Raw genomic sequence first — 20,100 nt, 5'->3', positions numbered from 1 at the left:
ATACACACAGCACTTTAACGTAACACAATAATCCAGTAGTTAAGCACTTTCATCCCGTGTGGGACTTCATCAGAACTACTGCTACATTAATTGCATTAAAGTGCAGTGTAAATTCACCTTGCCTTCCTTGTTTCTTTGTTACTGGTTTTGGAGGTGTTTGGAGAGGTTTTTTTATGTTTCCCATATAATATAATAAATATTCCCATATAATAAAACTCTAATTATGGTACATCCTGTTGAAGCCTGAGATACTTCTCTAATAGCAAAAATGATGTAGCACAGACCAGAGTTTTACTAAAGCACTCCAGTAACCTATCAGTTTGAGGGTGGAATATTGAAGTTCTTAACTGTTTATTTGTATTTTTTTATTTGTATTTGTTTTCCAGGGTAGAGCACTGATCTATATGGACATTTTTCAGACTCATCCTTGGAGTTGTGTCTGGTTGAATGACTTGCTCAGAGTCACAAAGTAATGCAATGGAGGTTGAGGAAATTTAACCCTGGACCTCTGGACCACAGGAAACAGATTATTAACAAATCCTTAATCCTCTGTGCCAACTGTCTGACTTTTACTTCAAAAATCTTGCACAACTGATATTATTACCCTAGACAAAAATTGTGTTACCTGGGTGTGTATTTTTTGACATTCGCAATCGTAAAGAAAATAATAGTACTTCTCTGGTCATTGAAATAGCATTGGCTGTTTGCAGGGGTACTACTACAGGAAACATTGTGTCATAGTCATCATTCACAACCATTATTAAACTTTACTATTGGACCAATAAGATATATGGTACCTGCTTGGATGATACTTCAATAATATGCATAGATCTCACTGAATTTCTGAACACAGGATGTAGTGCCATCTTTTTACATTATTGGCAAACTTCACAGAAATTGTCAATGTCTGTTATTACAACAGGCTGATAACATCTGGCTAAAACTTTAGCTTTGGTTTGTCAGACGTCATCTATCTGCCCACAATGTGGCAATAAGCAAGTTTCATTCAAACTTTACTAAACGGTTTTAGAACTTAGAGTCAGTGTAGTATTTATTATTTGTCTTTGTTTATCCTGTTGTTTGTTGTTGTCTTTCGTTTTTTTCCTGGTTAGGGGTCGCCACAGCAGAACTCTGGTCTGCTAATGATTGGCAGTAGATTTTCACGAACGCCGAGGTGCCAGCTCGACGTTCAACCTTCAACGAAGGCACGCCAATTCACGCATGTCTTTCGAATGCCCACCCAACCACGAGGAGGACATGCAGACTCCACACAGAAGGCACTCCGCGCACTCCATCCGAGAATCGAATGGGAGAACCTCTTGCTGTGAGGCAACAATGCATTAGAGGAGTGCTGCATTCCCGAGTGTGTTGTACTTAGGATGAGTTATTAAACCTTGGTCCCTTTTGCTTGAGTTGGTGGTAGCTCAGACATATGTAAAAAAATCTCATGACTCCTAGAGAAGAGAGTAGGGGTTGTTTATTTAGTACAATATTTACATTATCTTCAACATATCACTTTACTTACATATTGACATATTTGGATATTTTCACATTGCCTTGTAACATTATACACCTGATTCAAAAAGACTTGCTGTCAGTGTAAGTAACCACTTACACTGACAGCAGGTTTTTTGGAATATGACCCCCCCCCAGTGTAAACCTATAGACAGGCCTTATAACAAAGTATGTCTGTTACACTGAGAGTAAGTCTAAGGGCAGGATTCAGGAAGCCTCCATGTAAGAGTTATAACTCTTACACAGAGGCTGCAGTTAAACGGTGTGATGTCAGCATGTCATGCATATGCATGAGGTGCATGAGGCATGCTGAATCACACTGTAACTCTTACATGGTCCATGTAAGACAGTAGGGGGCGTGTCCGTTGGCTAAGCCCTGCAAGCAGACACGCCCCCGGAAGTCTATAATGGCTGAAAGTAAACAGCCACGAGAGAGGCCATGGAAATGTGAATAAACACACTACACAACACATGCCCCCACAGACCAGCAATGTAAAAAGTGAACAGCTGTTATAAAATGAAAATAAAAACTGTTTTATTTTTTTTAAACCCCGTAAATGTTTGCTACTGCGTGCACTCGTGTGCGCTACTAGCGCAACTGCAGTTAGCAATCAGTGGAAAAAGGATATAAGAACTAAATATGCAATCTAAGCCAAGAAGTAATAGCATAGCGGTAGAGTTGTCGGCCTAAGAGCAGGCAGGCAAGGTTCGAGCCCACACAACAACCCTTTTTTTTTTGTAAATAAGCACTAAAATGCCCCTGACAGTATTGTACAAATGTAAAAGTATTTCCTTTTGTAAAATGGAATGAAATGGAGCATATATTTTCAAGTAATACAATAATAAAAACATTTAGAAATGTACTGATAGCTAAGCTGCTGTGAGACAGAGTGCCCGTAGCTGAGTAGTGTTTCAAAGGCTGCAAGTTGCTTGCCCATAGCTAAGCACTGGTTTAACAGGCTCAAACTGTGTGCAACTAGTTGTGCTTAGCTTAACATGTGTGTTACTAGCCAATTAAGGTTTAAGCCAGTGCACACCATTTGCGCCGAGGTGCGTGCCGCGCCCACAAGCTAACCGCCGGTGCGCATGTTTTAGCTCCGCGCAAATGAGCGCAGACCTGGTTTTAAGTGCTTAAAAGTGCTTTTGGCATGTTTGATTGACAGGTCCTGAACTCATTTCTAGACAGTCATGAAAATTAAAAATTAGTGGTCAGATTCGAGCCCAGGATACCATGCACTAGAGTCAAGGTACTAAACCACTAAGCCATGACAGCAGTACTTAGAAATGCAGAAATAGCATATATATAGGATATAATCCAAAATGGAGCATGATAAAGCAGTTTATGTGAAGTAGATACAATTCCAAAATGGCCAATCATAGAAATGTGCGGGAAAATCGACATATATAAGCCCCATAGGCGGAAATACACAGCAGAAACTATTGTAGAATAGACCTGCAGGCAGAATGAGTGGAGTAGGGGAGGGACATTGCTTTCGAGCACAGCGGTGGGGCGTTGAGGAGTCCAGATACATGGTCTGGCTCCTAGTTCACCATCATGAGGCCCAATTCATGCAGGGCCAGGTCTCATGGGGAGCATACAGGGCGGAGGCATGGGACCAGTTGGCTCATGATCTCACTAGTGCTACTGGGATTCCACGTACTGGTGAGCAGGTCCGTCACCACCATGCGGACCTGAAGCGACGTAAAGAAGACCAGTTGACCCAATGGATCCAGGAGGCCCGGGATATGCCCAACGCCCCACTACTGAGTAAGTTACATTTTACTTATGTATGTAAGGAATTCAACTAGCTGATACCATGGAGATGTGTATTCCAATATTACTTGTTTTGTATTACAGCTGCAGGTGTCCGCTCTCCGAATCGCAGGGCACATGACTGCAGGCTGGTGCGGCTGCACCACCATGCAGGTTAGTAACCCCACCTAGTACTTGTAAATAAATATTATAGTGTAGCACGTAGCAGAACACTGCAGTGTATTGATTAAAAGTAATAGAATGTGCAAACAACAAGTGAAAGTCTGCAGGTATGGCTGCAACAAGTTCATCAGTATGCAGGTGAAACTGGAAATATAATTGATAGAAATAAATAGTTCTGTAATACAGATGTCCCACCATTAATTAAATGTAGTATAACCTGCAGTAGTCTCAAGAGTACAGCTTCAGAAGCTGAGTTAATCACATGTGAGATATATCCCCTGTTGAAATGCTGAATCATGACAGAAGTGAGGCTGCTGGAAAGTGTTTGAATCACCACAGGTCTAATATGTGAAAAAAGCCTAGAAGTACCAACCTGAACTGTGAAATAGCAGGATGTGTGAGAGTGACAGAAAGGGTCATGTATCAATAAATAAAGTAGTAATAACCCCTGAATATATAAGCCTCAGTGTGGTTCTACAGAAATAAATGCATGTGGGAATTACAAATTAACATCCCAAACTGATTGCAGTGTGTCTGAATCTTGAATGTTTAAGCCCAAAATCTGTATATGGTGATGACAGTCAACAATTTCCAGATAGAATGAATGATTGTCTGACATACTAAACATCCATAGTTGTCCCCTGCCTTGTCATCAAGGTGTAGCAGGATGATGTATCTGATCAAAGTAAAAATAACTAGGATAGTGATGTATCTGTAACAGGTCTAACATGACAGTCAATTAAAAATCATTTGGAAACTATCACCCACAAGTTAATTGTGTTTCTATTACAAATGTATATTAATGTATAATTTATGAATGTGTCATCATTTTCTTTCTCCACCCCACCCTATAATTGCAAATTAAAAAACTCACTAAATATTGGTATGTGAACATTTCATTAACCATGGACATTTGTCCTGTTGTTTCAAAAATATATGCATGTCCGTTGTTGCAAGTGCCCTGTTCATACCTGCAAACCTGATGGCCTGTTGCCATTAATCAACCCTGCATGTTGTTTGATTGTGTATTTCTGTTCAAATAATGCATGTGATATTGATATGCCTGTTGTTCAGTGGTGTTAATATCTGGGTGTTTATTTAATGGGAATACCGATGCATGCTGTTACAACTAATTTGAATGGAATAATATGCTACTAACCCAAACTAACATAACATACTCACAAACCTAGAACGCTTGGGAAGGCGGGTCCCAGCGGACCCACCTCTCCCACCTCATCTGGCGACTGCACCTGGCACTAGTGCCCAGGCTGGACCCTCCTCCAGTGGCCCTGTGCCACCTTCGGGTGGAAGCGCTGCAGGGGATGGGGCCTGTCCCCCCCTCTGCAAGCTTGGCCAGAGGAGCCCGTCCACTCACCCTCCAAGGTGTCCGGTCTGTGGTGTGAAGGGAGATCCAAGACTCTGTTCTTGGGCCCCTATGCCAGCTTGAGGCCTGGGTAGCACAGCTTACGGGCATGCCCGTTGTCCCGCCTGCACAGCCCCCCAGCACAGCCCCATCCTGGGCTGTGAAGGAACAGTGGCAACTGCCTATGGGTGGGGATATCAGTTCCACTGTTGCCATCTGTGGGCTCATGTGCCCTGGATATCCCAACCTCCGTCCCCGTCAATTGTGTAACCCCCCCCCACATGTGTCATACACCGCCCCTGTATGCGTCTTGTCTGTCTTGTCTGTTAACCTACCCAACCTCTCTCCCCAGCTATACCGACTACCTTCACTGACATACCACTCTCACCTGAAAAAAAAAAAAAAGGGCACTCCGTACCCACAAAAAATTACGCCCCATACATAGCTGTCCATGTTGCACACATGTCCGCTGGACATTGAAACTGTTAATTACAATTGGCTGTACAACAGGTATTAATGTTGTCCTGACACCTCTCTCAGAGGTGGAAGGTTTCAAATGTCACACCAAATTACATACAAATGCACAGCTGTTGCTGAGAAAAACATGGGCAGGTATGGGCCTCACCTACATCCTTCCTGCAAATCCCAAGCTTGTTTCCCTACTGTCTTACCCTCTTTGTGACCCCTTTTTCACCACTTTCCTGTCACCCCTTTTTCTTTTCTTTCAAAGAAAATAGCGCGGGTGTGCGCTTGTGTGAGTGGAGCTCACCACTAGTGCGCATGTGTGAGCTCCACGCAAACGAGTGCAGACCTGGTTTTAAGTGCTTAAAAGTGCCTTTGGCACTTTTGATTGACAGGTCCTGTACTCATTTCGAAAGAAAAATAAATTCCCACAGCCAGTCTCGAACTGAGGATCTTGGTAACACTAGTCTGTATGACCTACCACTAAGCCATGACTCTCATACAAGAGCATAGTGCTAAAATAAATATAACATGTAATAGTAGGAATCAATATAAAGGCAATATAGGATGTGTGCTACCCAAAGCATGTCAGGTAGATTTTTAATGCCCGAATTACTGGATTCCCATACTAGTTTAGTGTTCACGGAAACAGCCCTGCTAATTGTTAGCTTGTACATAATAATGTAAGGTAATGTACATATATGAAAGTATGTATATGTACACATACATACATATATATATATATATATATATATATATATATATATTAATACATATGAAAGATAGTGGTAGGTGTCAGTATTCATACACACTCACTACAGGAAATAGTGAAGATAAATGCAGCAACCAGAATCTGCAACACAGCCTGACTCCTGTGAGACTTACTAACCCTTTAACTGCTTAAAGGTGCCTTCAGCACTCTGATTGATAGGCCCTGTACTCAATTTGAAAGCAAAATAAAAGCATACTATTATGCCCTACCACAAGACCATTGTAACACTAGTCTGTATGACCTACCACTAAGCCATGACTCTCATACAGGAATATAGTGCCAAAATAAGTATAACATGTAATAGTAGGAATGAAGATAAAGGCAATATAGGATGTGTACTATCCAAAGCATGTCAGGTAGACTTTTACTGTCCTAATTACTGGTTTCCCATACTAGTTTAGTGTTAACAGAAACAGCCTTGCTAATTGTTAGCTTGTACTTAATAATGTAAGCTAATGTACATATATGAAAGTATGTATATGTACACACACACACACATATATATATATATATATATATATATATATATATATATATATATATATATATATATATATATTAATACATATGGAAATATAGTTGTAGGTGACAGTATGCATACACACTCACTACAGGGAACAGGTGAGAGAAATGCAGCAACCTGAATTTACAACAGAGCATGAATCATGAGAGACCTACTAACCTTCACACTCACAGAACACTGTCGACAGCATACCAGCATGGTCCACGCCCTTACAATCTGAAAGGGCAACGCCTGTCTCACATACCCTTTTATAGCACTGTCCTGAAATCACAGTGAGACATGCAATCAGTACACAACTGCCTGCATGCAATTAGCAAATGCTGCCTTACAATTGGTGCAGAGGCCATCACATGGACCTATGCAGATACCTACAAAAGCAGCCAGTACTAACACTCCACACATGCAATACATTCATTGCACCAAACTGATGGAGAGAGAGAGAGAGAGAGAGAAAGAAAAAGAAAGAAAGAAAGAAATAAAGCAATAAAGGCAGTGATAAAAAAAATAAAACTGCATCATCACAGCAACAAAACCAGCAGCAGCAGCAAACAGCAATTAGCACCAGTGACACAGCAACAGCTGACACAAACACAGGTAATGCAAAGTAGCAGGTTAATACTGTGTTTACTGTGAAACCTCCAAATGTATCATAGTTCACTATCTATAGGTATATCCATGAGATAGGTTGTGTGTACATAGTCCTGATATATATACATATGTAATATTGCTGTACATGTCTTCCATACTTAAAACTGCCATAGCTTAGAACACAAGGCCAGTTATGCATATGATGCAGTAGTTCCCAGGGTCAGTAGAGGTTCCTCCTCATTGGTGTGGGACCACTGTGTATGTTTGGCACTGTTCAGGTACATATCCTGTAGTATGGCCAGGGTTTAATATCAGTCTGTAATGTGGTGCTATGTCCTCTAGGGGTGAACGTATCACACATCCAGGGATACCATTTTGTAACAGTGATGCTGTGTGTTCTGCAATGTTGAGGGTGGCCCTCACCTGGACATGTGAGATGATAGGGAGGTTACATTCATCTGTGATAACTAATTCCACTTGTGTAGGAGAATGGGGGGGATACCTGCACCTAAACTGTCTGCAACAATGTTGCCAATATCTGTGCATTTGGTGAATGTGAAGCATCTTACCACTGCTGACACAGATGCCTTGCCTTCATGTGAGTCTGCTCTGTGCTGCAGTAGCCTCCTGCTATTGTTATACAATGTGCCTGTATCTGTAGTCCACTGGACAGGATAAATAAGTGGTGTGCATATGGTCTGGGTTAGATATGTGTGTGCATATTACATGCACTATGTGGGATGTCTGTGGTAAGCTTTTGCAAAGGGACCAGCAGTGTGTGTTGTGGCTTCCACTGGCCCAGTGGGCTGCATGGATAGCATCACAGTCCTAACTAGTGAATAACTGTGTAATTACATACATACATAGCAAGGTAGTGTACTGTGCTTGTGGTGTTGTTGGGATATGTATATCCAGGCTGAGTAATGTGTGTCCACATCACAGTGTTGGGTGGCAACACACATACAGTATGTTGAGATGAACACCCAGAGTGTTCCAGAAGTGTTGCCTGTGCAGAAATATCTGGCCATTACCTGCGCATCGCCCAAAACACACACACATGCAACTTATGGCAGAAGCAGTATAGCAGTACACATAGGTTCATAGGTTCATACTAGGCTATTTGCCCTAGGGCATTGATAAGCCTAGCCAGAATGTGTTTGTCTTTTGCCACCGAATTAAAATTTATTTTGCTATGCCCTTTTCCGAGGTTAGTATACTGTGCCTCTGTCTAACAGTGACATAGAAGTGATACCCGGGGTACAACTATGATTTCCCATCCACTCATCCAGATTCCTATGAAAGAGAGTCAATGAGGGACTCTGCCTAACCTGTACTGTGAGTTCATTACAGAGTGAAGGGAGCCTCTGGGTTATGAATCTGTCCCTCCAGCATGTCCTATTTATTTCAGTGCTAAGGTTCAGGTCTCTTGAGCGTGTGGCCGTATGGGATTCTGATTTCTTGAGGTGCAGCATGTCCATTACATCTGGGTTGGACATGGCTGTATACGTCAGGCACAGATTGCCTCTGAACAGGCAGTATGCCACTGAGTCCAGCTGGACTTTCTTTAACCGGGCAGCATATGGCATCTGTTTGAGCCCTTTGATCCTCTAGATGTTGGGGTTTTTCCAGTTGCTGTAGGTGTCTGGTTACGCAGACAGTCACCCATGGGTTCTCGTGGGGGCATCCATGGCCGTACTGCCTCTGGCCGACGTGCCCAAGGAGGTATGTCAACCTCCACTATGTTTCGGACTGTTATGCAGGCACAGGTGCATATGGAAAGGTACACCAGACAGGGTCTGAGGGAGCTGACAGCATGTTGCACAGCCATGACAGATGGCATGCGTGACATTGCAAATGCTATTCGTAATTTCACAGATGTCGTTGACAGACATTGTGGGGACATACAACAGCTGCTCCACAACCAGATGTCCATGGGCCAGGGCGATGGTGTGCGTTTGCGGCGTCAACGTGGCCGTATGCCGGCAACAGCAGCAGCTGGCAGTCGCCGCCGATGACAACAGGCCCACTCACGCACCTCAAGTGCCAGCAGCAGCCCCAGCAATGCTGGGTTAGTGCTGTCATCAGGACACCCCAGGAGACCACGTGCACGTGGCTCTGGACAGTCCCAACAGGGAACTGTGTCCAGTCAACACACACCCGTGTCTGATGACAGTACCCAGTCTGGGTTAGTACCGGATACGGTCCATAGCACCCCTGCCAGGAACAGGTACCGTGTCCGTGCCCACAGACACTGATCTGGATGACCTGACAGGTGCAGTCTGTGGCTGGCCACAAAACCCTGTACATGGCAGCCATTATGTGGGACTGTGTGCGTGCTTACACACATGCAGAAATACAACACCTAGGGCAAACACACACACACACACTGCACCAACACTGGTCCACCCTGTACTGCTGCCCCTCACAAACACACATACACACACATGTCAATTGGCGGTAGCAGTGGCTGGCTTGGGCATACCTAACCCACACCCTGTGCATATGATGACACTGTGCCACCTCCTGTGTAGTACAACATCAGTGCAGGAAAGGGTAAACACGTTGCTGATGCACAGGGTGACTACGTAGATGTGTATAAGTAGTAACATGTTGGTAACTGTTCACTGTTCCACTATGATTGTGTGTATATCCCAGCATTCCTGCTGCAGTAACTGTATGAATGTCCTGAATTGTTATCTGCACCCATACTACTTACCAAAGTGTACCAGCTGCACACCATCACATGCTACCATTGACTATGGGAATGTGCATCATGTGCTGTATTGTAGATTCAGCTATATGTATCTGTTCTGTCACACATGCATTTACACACACCCTGCTACCCCCACACATGCACACACTCACCTGCCATGTCCATTATTTATTACCCTACATGAGTAGCTGTCGACACATGATAGGTACACATTTGAAAAGTGCACTACTTGGATTACTACCGATTTCCTCTTCTCTACCTGTACTCACAGGGTGCAGGCAACCTCATTAGTTTAAAAGTGTAATGTCCATCAGGTACTGTGGTTCCCTGATTGCCACATCCAACATGTTTTCCATACGGAAATGCACACACAGAAACATCCCACATCCACACACTTGCCACATTCAGGTTTCAAAACACTATCTAGGTATATTCTGGTACATGTGCATGTTACAGTAGCATGTAGCACTATACTGAGTACTGGCAGTTGTCTGTTGTCATGTTGTTTGTATAGGGTGCTGTCAACATCACTGTTTGTTAAGGGAAATGTGCACCCTGCAGTGCATAGCCCCATTTGGCAAAAGCCACATCCCACCCCCAGCATTGTGCACACACACTAACACACATACTTTCTATTTGCAAGATTCAAACCGCTACCTAACTGTGTTATGACACTAGAGACAGACACAGTAGCAGAGTGTGCTATTTGCATTAGTGGGAGAAATTCTTTCTAATGCTGTACTTAGAGGGTGCTGACATCATCTGTGTTTAGGAAGAGGGATGTGCACCCTGTAGTGTGTTCTCCCAGTTGGCAAAAGGCACTTTTCCCTCACAGCATTATGCACACACACAAAGCCCACTCATACTAGCTCAGATACATTCCCTTTGCAGGATTCAGACCCCTACCTAACTATGTTATGACACTGGAGAAAGACGCATTAGCAGAGCGCGCTATGCACATTACTGGAGAGCTTTAATTCAGGTAATATAGTTATAGAGTGCTGACATCATCAGTGTTTCAAAAGGGGAATCTGCATCCTGTAGTGTACTGTCACAGTTGCTAATAGGGGCATTTCCCACACACACATCGATGTGTTTGAGGTTTGCATATGTGGGGGATCCAGTACTCCAGTGTGATTAGTATATGGTTCGATTGCAACAATAAGGGATATACTTCAAGTGGTGAGCATTTTGTACTCATGTTTGTGATGATCAGGTCTAATATATTTTCCCCTCTTGTGGGAATGTTGCCTACCTGTTCCATAGCTAAAGAGTTTCTGAACTATGGGAACCCTAGAGCTTGGGTATTGTGGCTTGAGTAATGTTCACAGTCTATGTTTGGGTAGTTGACGTCACCCAGTATGATGGCATTTGCAGAGAAATCCATACTCTCCTGTGTCGTCATGAAGGCTGTGTGGGATTCCTGAGTTTGAGAGGGTGATGTAAGAGCTCCTCTGTGTCTCTTTCCATGTGGTCCAGGGAGGTACGTCTCAGGTTGTTCACACCAGCATGGACAATGACTGCCTCATACTTGTACTTGCTGTGGAGTGACTTGAGTGCTTGTGTTATGTGGCACATTCTATCACCCGACAGGTAGCTAAATGTGACCCTCACCTTGCTCAGTCTGGAGGGCGGGACGTCAGTGTGTCTGACTATGGCATCACCTATTATAGGTGTGTCACACATTGTGTTTGGTCTTATGGGCTGTGCCTGTTAAGAACACTGACTTTGTGAGGTATGTGTTGCTTGAGATATGTGTTCATGTGGGATGCAGCATGTCTGGCCATGTCATTTCTGTCCGTGGTCTGGTAAGTATCACCTTTGGTGACATAGGTATTCATATGTCAGCTGGTGAGCATTTGCAGTGTTACCTACTGAAAGTGGTACAGCTTGTTTGTTGTACAATGGACAACATGCAGCCCTGCTTACAGTAGCTATGTTTGCATGCATGTTTCCTTGCAGTTACCCTGGAATACTGATCCGACCTGCCATGCAGAGTTACACAGCTTCTGTGGACTCCTAGTGACATCTGCATAGCTTACTATATGTATGTTCATGTCTCACTTGACAGAATGTCACTGTTTCTCCTGTGCACATGTACGTTGCCTGTGACACTTTGCATATGACTTACCTGGCATCTGTCCACGTGAGCAGTCATATATGCCACTGCAGGACTCTAAACCTGATGATGCACACACTCAAAACATTCCTCAGCATGGAGAATATCGCTATCTGTGCAGTAACAGATACCGGATTCAGGGCTACCAACAGCACTCCAGCACTACCAAGTTATACCTCATACCATGCTTTTCAGGCCCCAAACTTGCACAAAACCAAAAAAGGAGGGGGTGTATTGATATTCATCCAAGATACCCACACCTCCAGGTTGGTGGCAAAGCACCAAACATCAGAGACTATCCATATGCAAGTAACAATGGGTAAAACTGCCTTCCAGGTTATAGCCTGCTACAGACCACCCTCACAAACACAAGAACCACACTTGGCCTTTCTGAAAACAGTTGGAAATATGTAGGTCTGTCCATACACCATTATATTGGGTGGGTTAAACTACCCAAACATAGACTGGGAGCATGACTGTAGCTCCAACACCCTATCCCACAGATTACTGGAATTTATATACCAATATGCTATGGAACAACTTGTTACCACTCACACAAGAGGGGAAAACATACTGAACCTGATCATCACCAACATGCTCCAGACCAGAAGTGTATCCCTCACTGGTAAGATCAGACCATAAACTAATGTCACTGGATATTCACATCCCAAGGCCACCCCCCTGCACAGAAGAATACAGTCAACAACTCATGTAAAGCATGTTCACACTCCTCATAAATGATGTGGAAACCTTCAAAGCCCCCAGGCATGTTGAAAATATGGACCAGACTGCAGATACCTGTATAAAGGCATTCTATGGACACCTTCAGGAATGCATGGATCATGCGATCCCAAATAAAAGCAAGACCCAATCCTCCAAAGGCAGATGTCCTGTGTGGTGGACACCAGCCATAAACAAACTATACAATAGAAGGATGAAGCTACTAAATGATACAACAAACTCCCAAAATGTGAAGGCATCACAGATGAGTATTAGAAGAAAACTACAGGCCCTCATAAGATTGTCTAAGGCCATCTTTGAGAGCAGATTCCACAAGACACTGAGGATAATCACAAGGCTTTCTGTAGTTATGTTAGGAACCTGGGGGGTAATTCCCAGATATGCTCAGAAGTAGTCCAAGATGTCACAAGACATACCAAACACACAGACATTGCCAACATCCTTGTGGACAGGTTCACTGCTACCTTCTCTCCCCCTCCACACCAAAAGGGCAAATATTTCTCCCAGCAGAGTGCTGCCCCCCCTGACATCTCAAATGCTCAGGTAAGAGCTGCCCTCTCCAAAGCAATAAACACTGCATCAATGGGACCAGACAGTGTCCCAGGCTGTGTCCTACATGAACGCCAAGAAGAGCTACACCCAGACATAACACTATTGTTCAATCCCAGCCTTACTACACGATATGTGGCCAAAGAGTGGTGTACAGCAACAATGGTCCCTCTACATTTAGGTGGTGCCTTAACGGATCCTGGACACTATCACCCCATAAGTCTGAATAGCTTGGTCTGCAAAGCTATGGTAAGGATCATCATGAACCTCATAAATATAGATTTTGGGGACCTACAGACACTTCATCATACACAGTTTGGCTTTGTTAATGGCAGATCCTGCCTCTCAAACCTGTTTGATTTCTTTGAAACAGTCACCAAGGCCACTGTCAAGGGGAAGGTGGTCTACACAGCCTACCTGGACCTTGCATAAGCCTTTGATACAATACCCCACTTGTGCATTCTAGGGAAGATCACCAGTGTACATATCAACCCCTATGTCACTACAGATATTGCACAGTGGCTCAAGGGCAGAACACACATGGTTAGAATTGCTGGAGCCATGTCAGCCTCAAAACCAGTTACAAGTGGTGTCCCACAAGGCTCAGCCCTGGGATCTGTCTTGTTCAGTATATATTTATCAGAGGTACAGGCCAACATGGAAGGACTGTGGCTGAGCAAGTCACAGATGACTGCAAACTGGACACCATAATCAACTCTCCAGCCAGCACATGCATCCTCCAAAAGGGTCTCTTAGAAACAGACAACTTGTGCCACAGCCATGGCCTCAAGCTGAATGCCAAAAAGTGTATAGTCATCCCCTTTGGCAAAAACAAAGTGACCACAAAGTACCACAATATGTGTTAATCCATTAAGTGCAGACGAAGGAATTATGGACCTTGGGGTACACAAGTTAATAGCATTCTCTCATTTGACAACCACATGGCCAAAGTGGTTAGGAAAACATTTTATATAGGCCACCTCATCATGAAGGGATTTACATGTAGATCAGGGGTGGACATTGTGCCTCTTTACTCATCCCTCATCATGCCCATAATTGACTACAATGCCCCTGTCGGCATGCACCTTACCAGACACCTGCAGCAACTGGAAAGACCACAAAAGTACCTCAACAAGAGGATCAAAGGGCTCAAACAGATGCCACATACTGACTGGTTAAAGAAACAGCAGCTCTACTCAGTGGCATACTGCCTCTTCATAGGCAATCTGTGCCTGACATATAAAGCCATGTCAAACCCTGACTTAATGGTCATGCTGCACCTCAGAATATCCAGATCCCATCAAGCTACACGCTGGAAAGACTTGAACCTCAGGAGTGATATACATAGGACATGCTGGAGGGACACATTCATAACTCAGAGGCTCCCTTCACTCTGGAATATTATCCCAATAGAGGTTAGGCAGAGTCACTCAGTGACTGTCTTCAAGAGGAATATTAATGACTGGATGGGACATTGTAGGTTTACCCTGGGTATCACTTATGTGTCACTGTTAGACAGAGGCACAGTATACTAACCTTGGAAAAGGGCATAGCAAGATAGATTTACAATGCATGGTGAAAGCCACACACATTCTGGCTAGGTTTATAAATGCCCTAGGGCAGATAGCCTAGTATGAACCTATGAACCTATGTATCTTGTTCACCATTGGCCCTATGTGCTGTTAATCACCAATGCAATCTCAATACTATGGTAGCATGTGCCAAGGTCAGTTGTCAGTCACCTCTATGGTACAGTTGTGGAATATGTGAGTCATGTAGTAATGTCACAGCTGCCACATGTACACAGTCAACCCTATCCCCTACTCATGGATGTACAACACATGTATGAGATGGAAACACATAGCCAAACTGTGGACTAAGCACTCTGAACCCAGTACTGGCATAACCTGTCAGGTGGCATGAAATACTACAGTGACTGCAATACCAGTCTGATGTAGACCTACACTGACAGCAATACAAGCACGGGAACACACCGGGCCAGTCGTGGAGCCTAAGAATGGCATCCTGCCTGAGTGGCAGACACCTCTGCAGCTGGCACACAGGCATACGTTAGGCCTGAACACAGCACGCATAACACATAGCACACAAATCCTGTGTGCCAAACAAGCACAGTCTGTACAGCTATACAACACTACTGCTGCAGTTGTGTTAGGTACTTTTATTGCCCAGTAGAGTGAGGTCATGCTCACCAGGCTGGACAAGGTGAAGGTCACAATGATATGCTCATGGAACACTATGGTCCACCACATAACACAAGCATACAGGTCAGTCAGATGCATGGACATATATGACTCAGTCATTGTCCATGCCACTACAGCTGATGTGTGATGTCCCTCACTGGAATACATGATAGGGAACATGGAAGGGCTCACTGAGCAAGTGGCACAGGCTGGTAGAACCCTGACCTTGGTTGGCATCATACCCTCACCAGGAATGCTGACATATTACTGAATGCTAATGAATTACTGTAGCTACAACACCCTAGCTGAAAGGTTCTTAGCATGCAGTCACTGCATTGCTATGGAACAACTTCTTACCACTCCCACAACAGGTGAAAACATGCAGCACCTGTTCATCAACAACATGTAGACTATATGCCCCAGACCAGGTGTGTATCCCTCACTACTAGGTTGATAGCATCTACATCTCACACTGTATATACACATCCCACATGCAGCACCTGCACAGAAGACCACAGTCATACTGTTACCCAGTGCAAATACCATGTATTCACATGTGGCAGGCATCACACATGGTAACTATTGAAGGTCACAGGTACATGTGTGTATTTGGCACACAAATACATCATGTGTGCATTGCCATAACTGGTTTAATCGATGTCATGCATTATTGTGAGAAACATCCCGCACACATGGGCATTCTGTGTGAGCAAAACACACGTGACATGTCTGGAATCAAAAGCCATAAATAAGTGTGATATTGTTTAGAAAGGGGTAAGCGCATCCTGTAGTGTGTTTTCCCAGTTGCCAAAAGGGATGTTTCTTTCATACACACTAACCCCCCTTCACTGGATACAGTCCCCTACCTAATTATGTTATGACACTAAAGACGGACGCATTAACAGAGCGTGCTATTCACATTACTTGGGAGATTTCCTTTCTCCTGATATACTTATAGGGTGCTGACATCATCAGTGTTTAGAAAGGGGAATGGGTATCCTGTGGTGTGTTTTCACAGTTGCCAAAAAGGATGTTCCTTTCATACACACGTACACACACATTAACCCCCCTTCGCACACATGCTGGATTCAAACCCCTACCTAACTATTTTATGACACTAGAGACGAACACATTAGCAGAGCACGCTATTCCCATTACTGGGTGATTGTCTTTCTCCTGATATACTTATAGGGTGCTGACATCATCGGTGTTTAGAAAGGGGAATGGGCATCCTGTGGTGTGTTTTCACAGTTGCCAAAAGGGATGTTTCTTTCATACACACTTACCCCTCTTCATACACACTTGCCGGATTCAATCCTCTACCTATGTTATGACACTAGAGACTGACGTATTAGCAGAGTGCGCTATTCGGATTACTGGGAGATTTGTTTTCTCCTGATATACTTGTAGGGTGCTGACATCATCAGTGTTTAGAAAGGGGAATGGGCATCCTGTGGTGTGTTTTCACAGTTGCCAAAAGGGATGTTTTTTTCATACACACTTGCTGGATTCAAACCCCTACTTAACTATGTTATGACACTAGAGACAGACGTATTAGCGGAGCGCGCTATTCAGATTACTGAAAGATTTCTTTTCTCCTGATATACTTGTAGGGTGCTGACATCATCAGTGTTTAGAAAGGGGAATGGGCATCCTGTGGTGTGTTTTCCCAGTTGCTAAGAGGAACATTTCCCTCACACAGACTTGCACACAGACCAACCACAATCACTCACACAGACATACTCTGGATAAGCTGTCATTCCCTAGGGCAAACAGCCTAGTGTTGACCTCTACACCTATATGTTTAACTGTCAGATGCACATTATTTGGTGCTGATAGCAGTGTTTGCAGGTCTTTATTGCCATAACATTACCTGTTTGTATGAACAACTTGTGTATCTGTGGACGATGTTTGCATATGGGGGAAATCCACTATATCATGTATGTCTCTGTAGTCATTTAAGTGTGAGCACTGGTCAGATTGCTATAATGTTGTTGGTTACTGGAATAACACGTACATATACCAGATATATGTGGCAAAATGCTAAACTGATATTTGGACTAAGTGTGTGAGCATGCCCAGTTCAGCCTTCCTATGGCATGTTGTGTGAAAGATGTCTCATTTATCAAAGTATGTGAGCATGCCCAGTGTGAGCTTTCCATATGTTGAACTCTGAAGCCCATCACATTTGTGGATGAGTGTGAACTTCAACAAATATCTCCTGTTTATGGTTGTGTGTTCTGTGTCATGTTGTGTAGTTACTGTCCAAATGCTTTTTGTGTGAACACAACAGGGATTATACTGTGCCTGCAGGTTTTGCATGGGATACTTTGCATACAATTGTCAACATCTGTTCATACTGACCTAACACTGTAGTACTGTATAGTGTAGTGGTTCAGTACTTTCACTGTGGTGGACAGTATTCTGGGCTTTAGTCCTATCACTGCTTTACATTTCCATAGTGAGCACAACAGCCTGGTTAGGGTCCAGTTGTGCACATGTGCACAAAGGCAGTGCCTCTACGGACCCTGGTAATTACCGCCCCATAAGCTTAACAAGTCTAGTCTGCAAAGCTATGCAGAGGATCATAATGGAGCTTATAAACAAAGATATAGGGGACATGAAGACATTGGACCCGTCCCAGTTTGGCTTTGTCAAGGGCAGATCATGCCTTTTGAACTTGGTCGACTTCTTCAAAACAGTCACTAAGGCCATTGATGAGGGAAAGGCAGTCCATACAGCCTACCTTGACCTTGCAAAGACTTTCGACACAATACCCCACTCGGGTATTGTAGAAAAACATACCAACTTAAATGTAAACCCATATGTCACATGATGGGTTGCAAACTGGCTTAAGGACAGGACCCACAGGGTTAGAGTTGCTGGCGCTATGTCAGACTCCAAGCCGGTCACAAGTGGTGTCCCACAGGGCTCGGTCCTTGGCCCCCTATTGTTCGGCATCTACTTCGCAGAAGCACAGGCCAACATGGGAGGACTTTGGCTGACAAAGTGTGCAGATGACTGCAAACTGGGCACCATAGTGAGAAGTGCATCAGACACGGATATCCTTCAGAAGGGACTCACAGAAACTGATAGCTGGTGTCAGAGCCATGGCCTGAAGTTAAATGCCAAAACATGTATAGTCATACCCTTCGGGAAAAGCAAGGTAACCCCAAGCTACCATATAGGTGGCAATCCTCTAAATACAGAAGAGGTTATCAGGGACCTGGGGACCCAGGTTGACAGTGGCCTTTCTTTTGACACTCACGTTGCTAAAGTGGTTAGAAAGACCTTCTACATTGCCCACCTGATCATGAAGGGATTCACATCCAGATCTAGTGAGGTCATTGTTCCCCTGTACTCTTCACTCATCAGACCAATGATCGAGTACAATGCCCCATTTGGGATGTATCTCACCCGACATCTACAGCAATTGGAGAGACCCCAAAAGTCCCTCACCAAAAGAATAAAGGGACTCCAACATCTGTCATATGCTGCCAGATTGAAGAAACTCCAGCTCTATTCAGTCGCATACCATCTGCTCAGAGGTGACATGTGCCTGACATACAAGGCCATGTCCAACCAGGAATTAATGGACATGCTCCACCTCAGAAACTCCAAATCCACCAGAACCACTAGGGCAAGTGACTTAAACCTTAGCAGGGATATAAGTAGGACATGCTGGAGGGATAGATTTATCACTCAGAGACTCCCTATGCTGTGGAATAGAATCCCAGTCCATGTGAGGCAGAGCACCTCGCTGGCTCTGTTCAAGAGGAATCTTGACCTGTGGATGGAAGATCGTAGGTTTACCCTGGGAATCGTCTCTGTGTCACTGCTGGACAGAGGCGCAACAAACTAATGGGCACAGTATTGCTTCCATATAAGGGGTGGCGTAAGCCACAAAACTCTGGGCTAGGCTTATAAATGCCTTAAGGCAGATAGCCTAGTATAAACCTATGAACCTATGAACCTATCTGACCATGTTGCATTATGTTCAGATATTAACTACTTAAAACAGCCTCGTCCAACATCAGTAGTGTATTCCACAACATAGGCGTACATTGGCAAACACTACCGATGTGCCCTAGGCCATTTCTAATGCTAGTCAGAGAGTGTGTTTGTCCTTCGACACATTGTAAGTGTAGTTTGCCATGACATATGTCATGTTTAGTATACTGTGCCTCTGTCTACCCGTGACATAACAGTGATACCCAGGGTAAACCTACCATCTCCAATCCACTCATTAAGATTCCTGTTGAGGAGAATCAACGAGTGACTCTATGGATAACCTGCACTGGTAGTTTACTCATGCGTGGGGGTGGCTTCTGTGTTATGATAATGCAGTACAGCTTGTCCTATGTATGTCAGTGCTGGGGTTCAGGTCCCTCATGTGCATAGCTCACTGCCATTCAGATTGTACAAGGTGCAGCATGTTCATTGATTCCAGCTTGGACATGGCTTTCTACATCAGGCACAGCTTGCGTCTGGGTGGCCAGCATGGCAGTGTGTGGAGTTGCACTCTGTGTAATCAGGCAACACATTACATCTGTTCAAGCTCTTTGATACTCCTGGTGGGGTACTGTTGTGGACTTTACAGTTGATGAAGGTGTCTGCT

The sequence above is a fragment of the Protopterus annectens genome, chromosome 5.part0 (assembly GCF_019279795.1).
Source record: "Protopterus annectens isolate FY-2018-M chromosome 5.part0, PAN1.0, whole genome shotgun sequence".
Classification (NCBI taxonomy): domain Eukaryota; kingdom Metazoa; phylum Chordata; order Ceratodontiformes; family Protopteridae; genus Protopterus; species Protopterus annectens.
Note: the sequence above shows the minus strand (reverse complement) of the source record.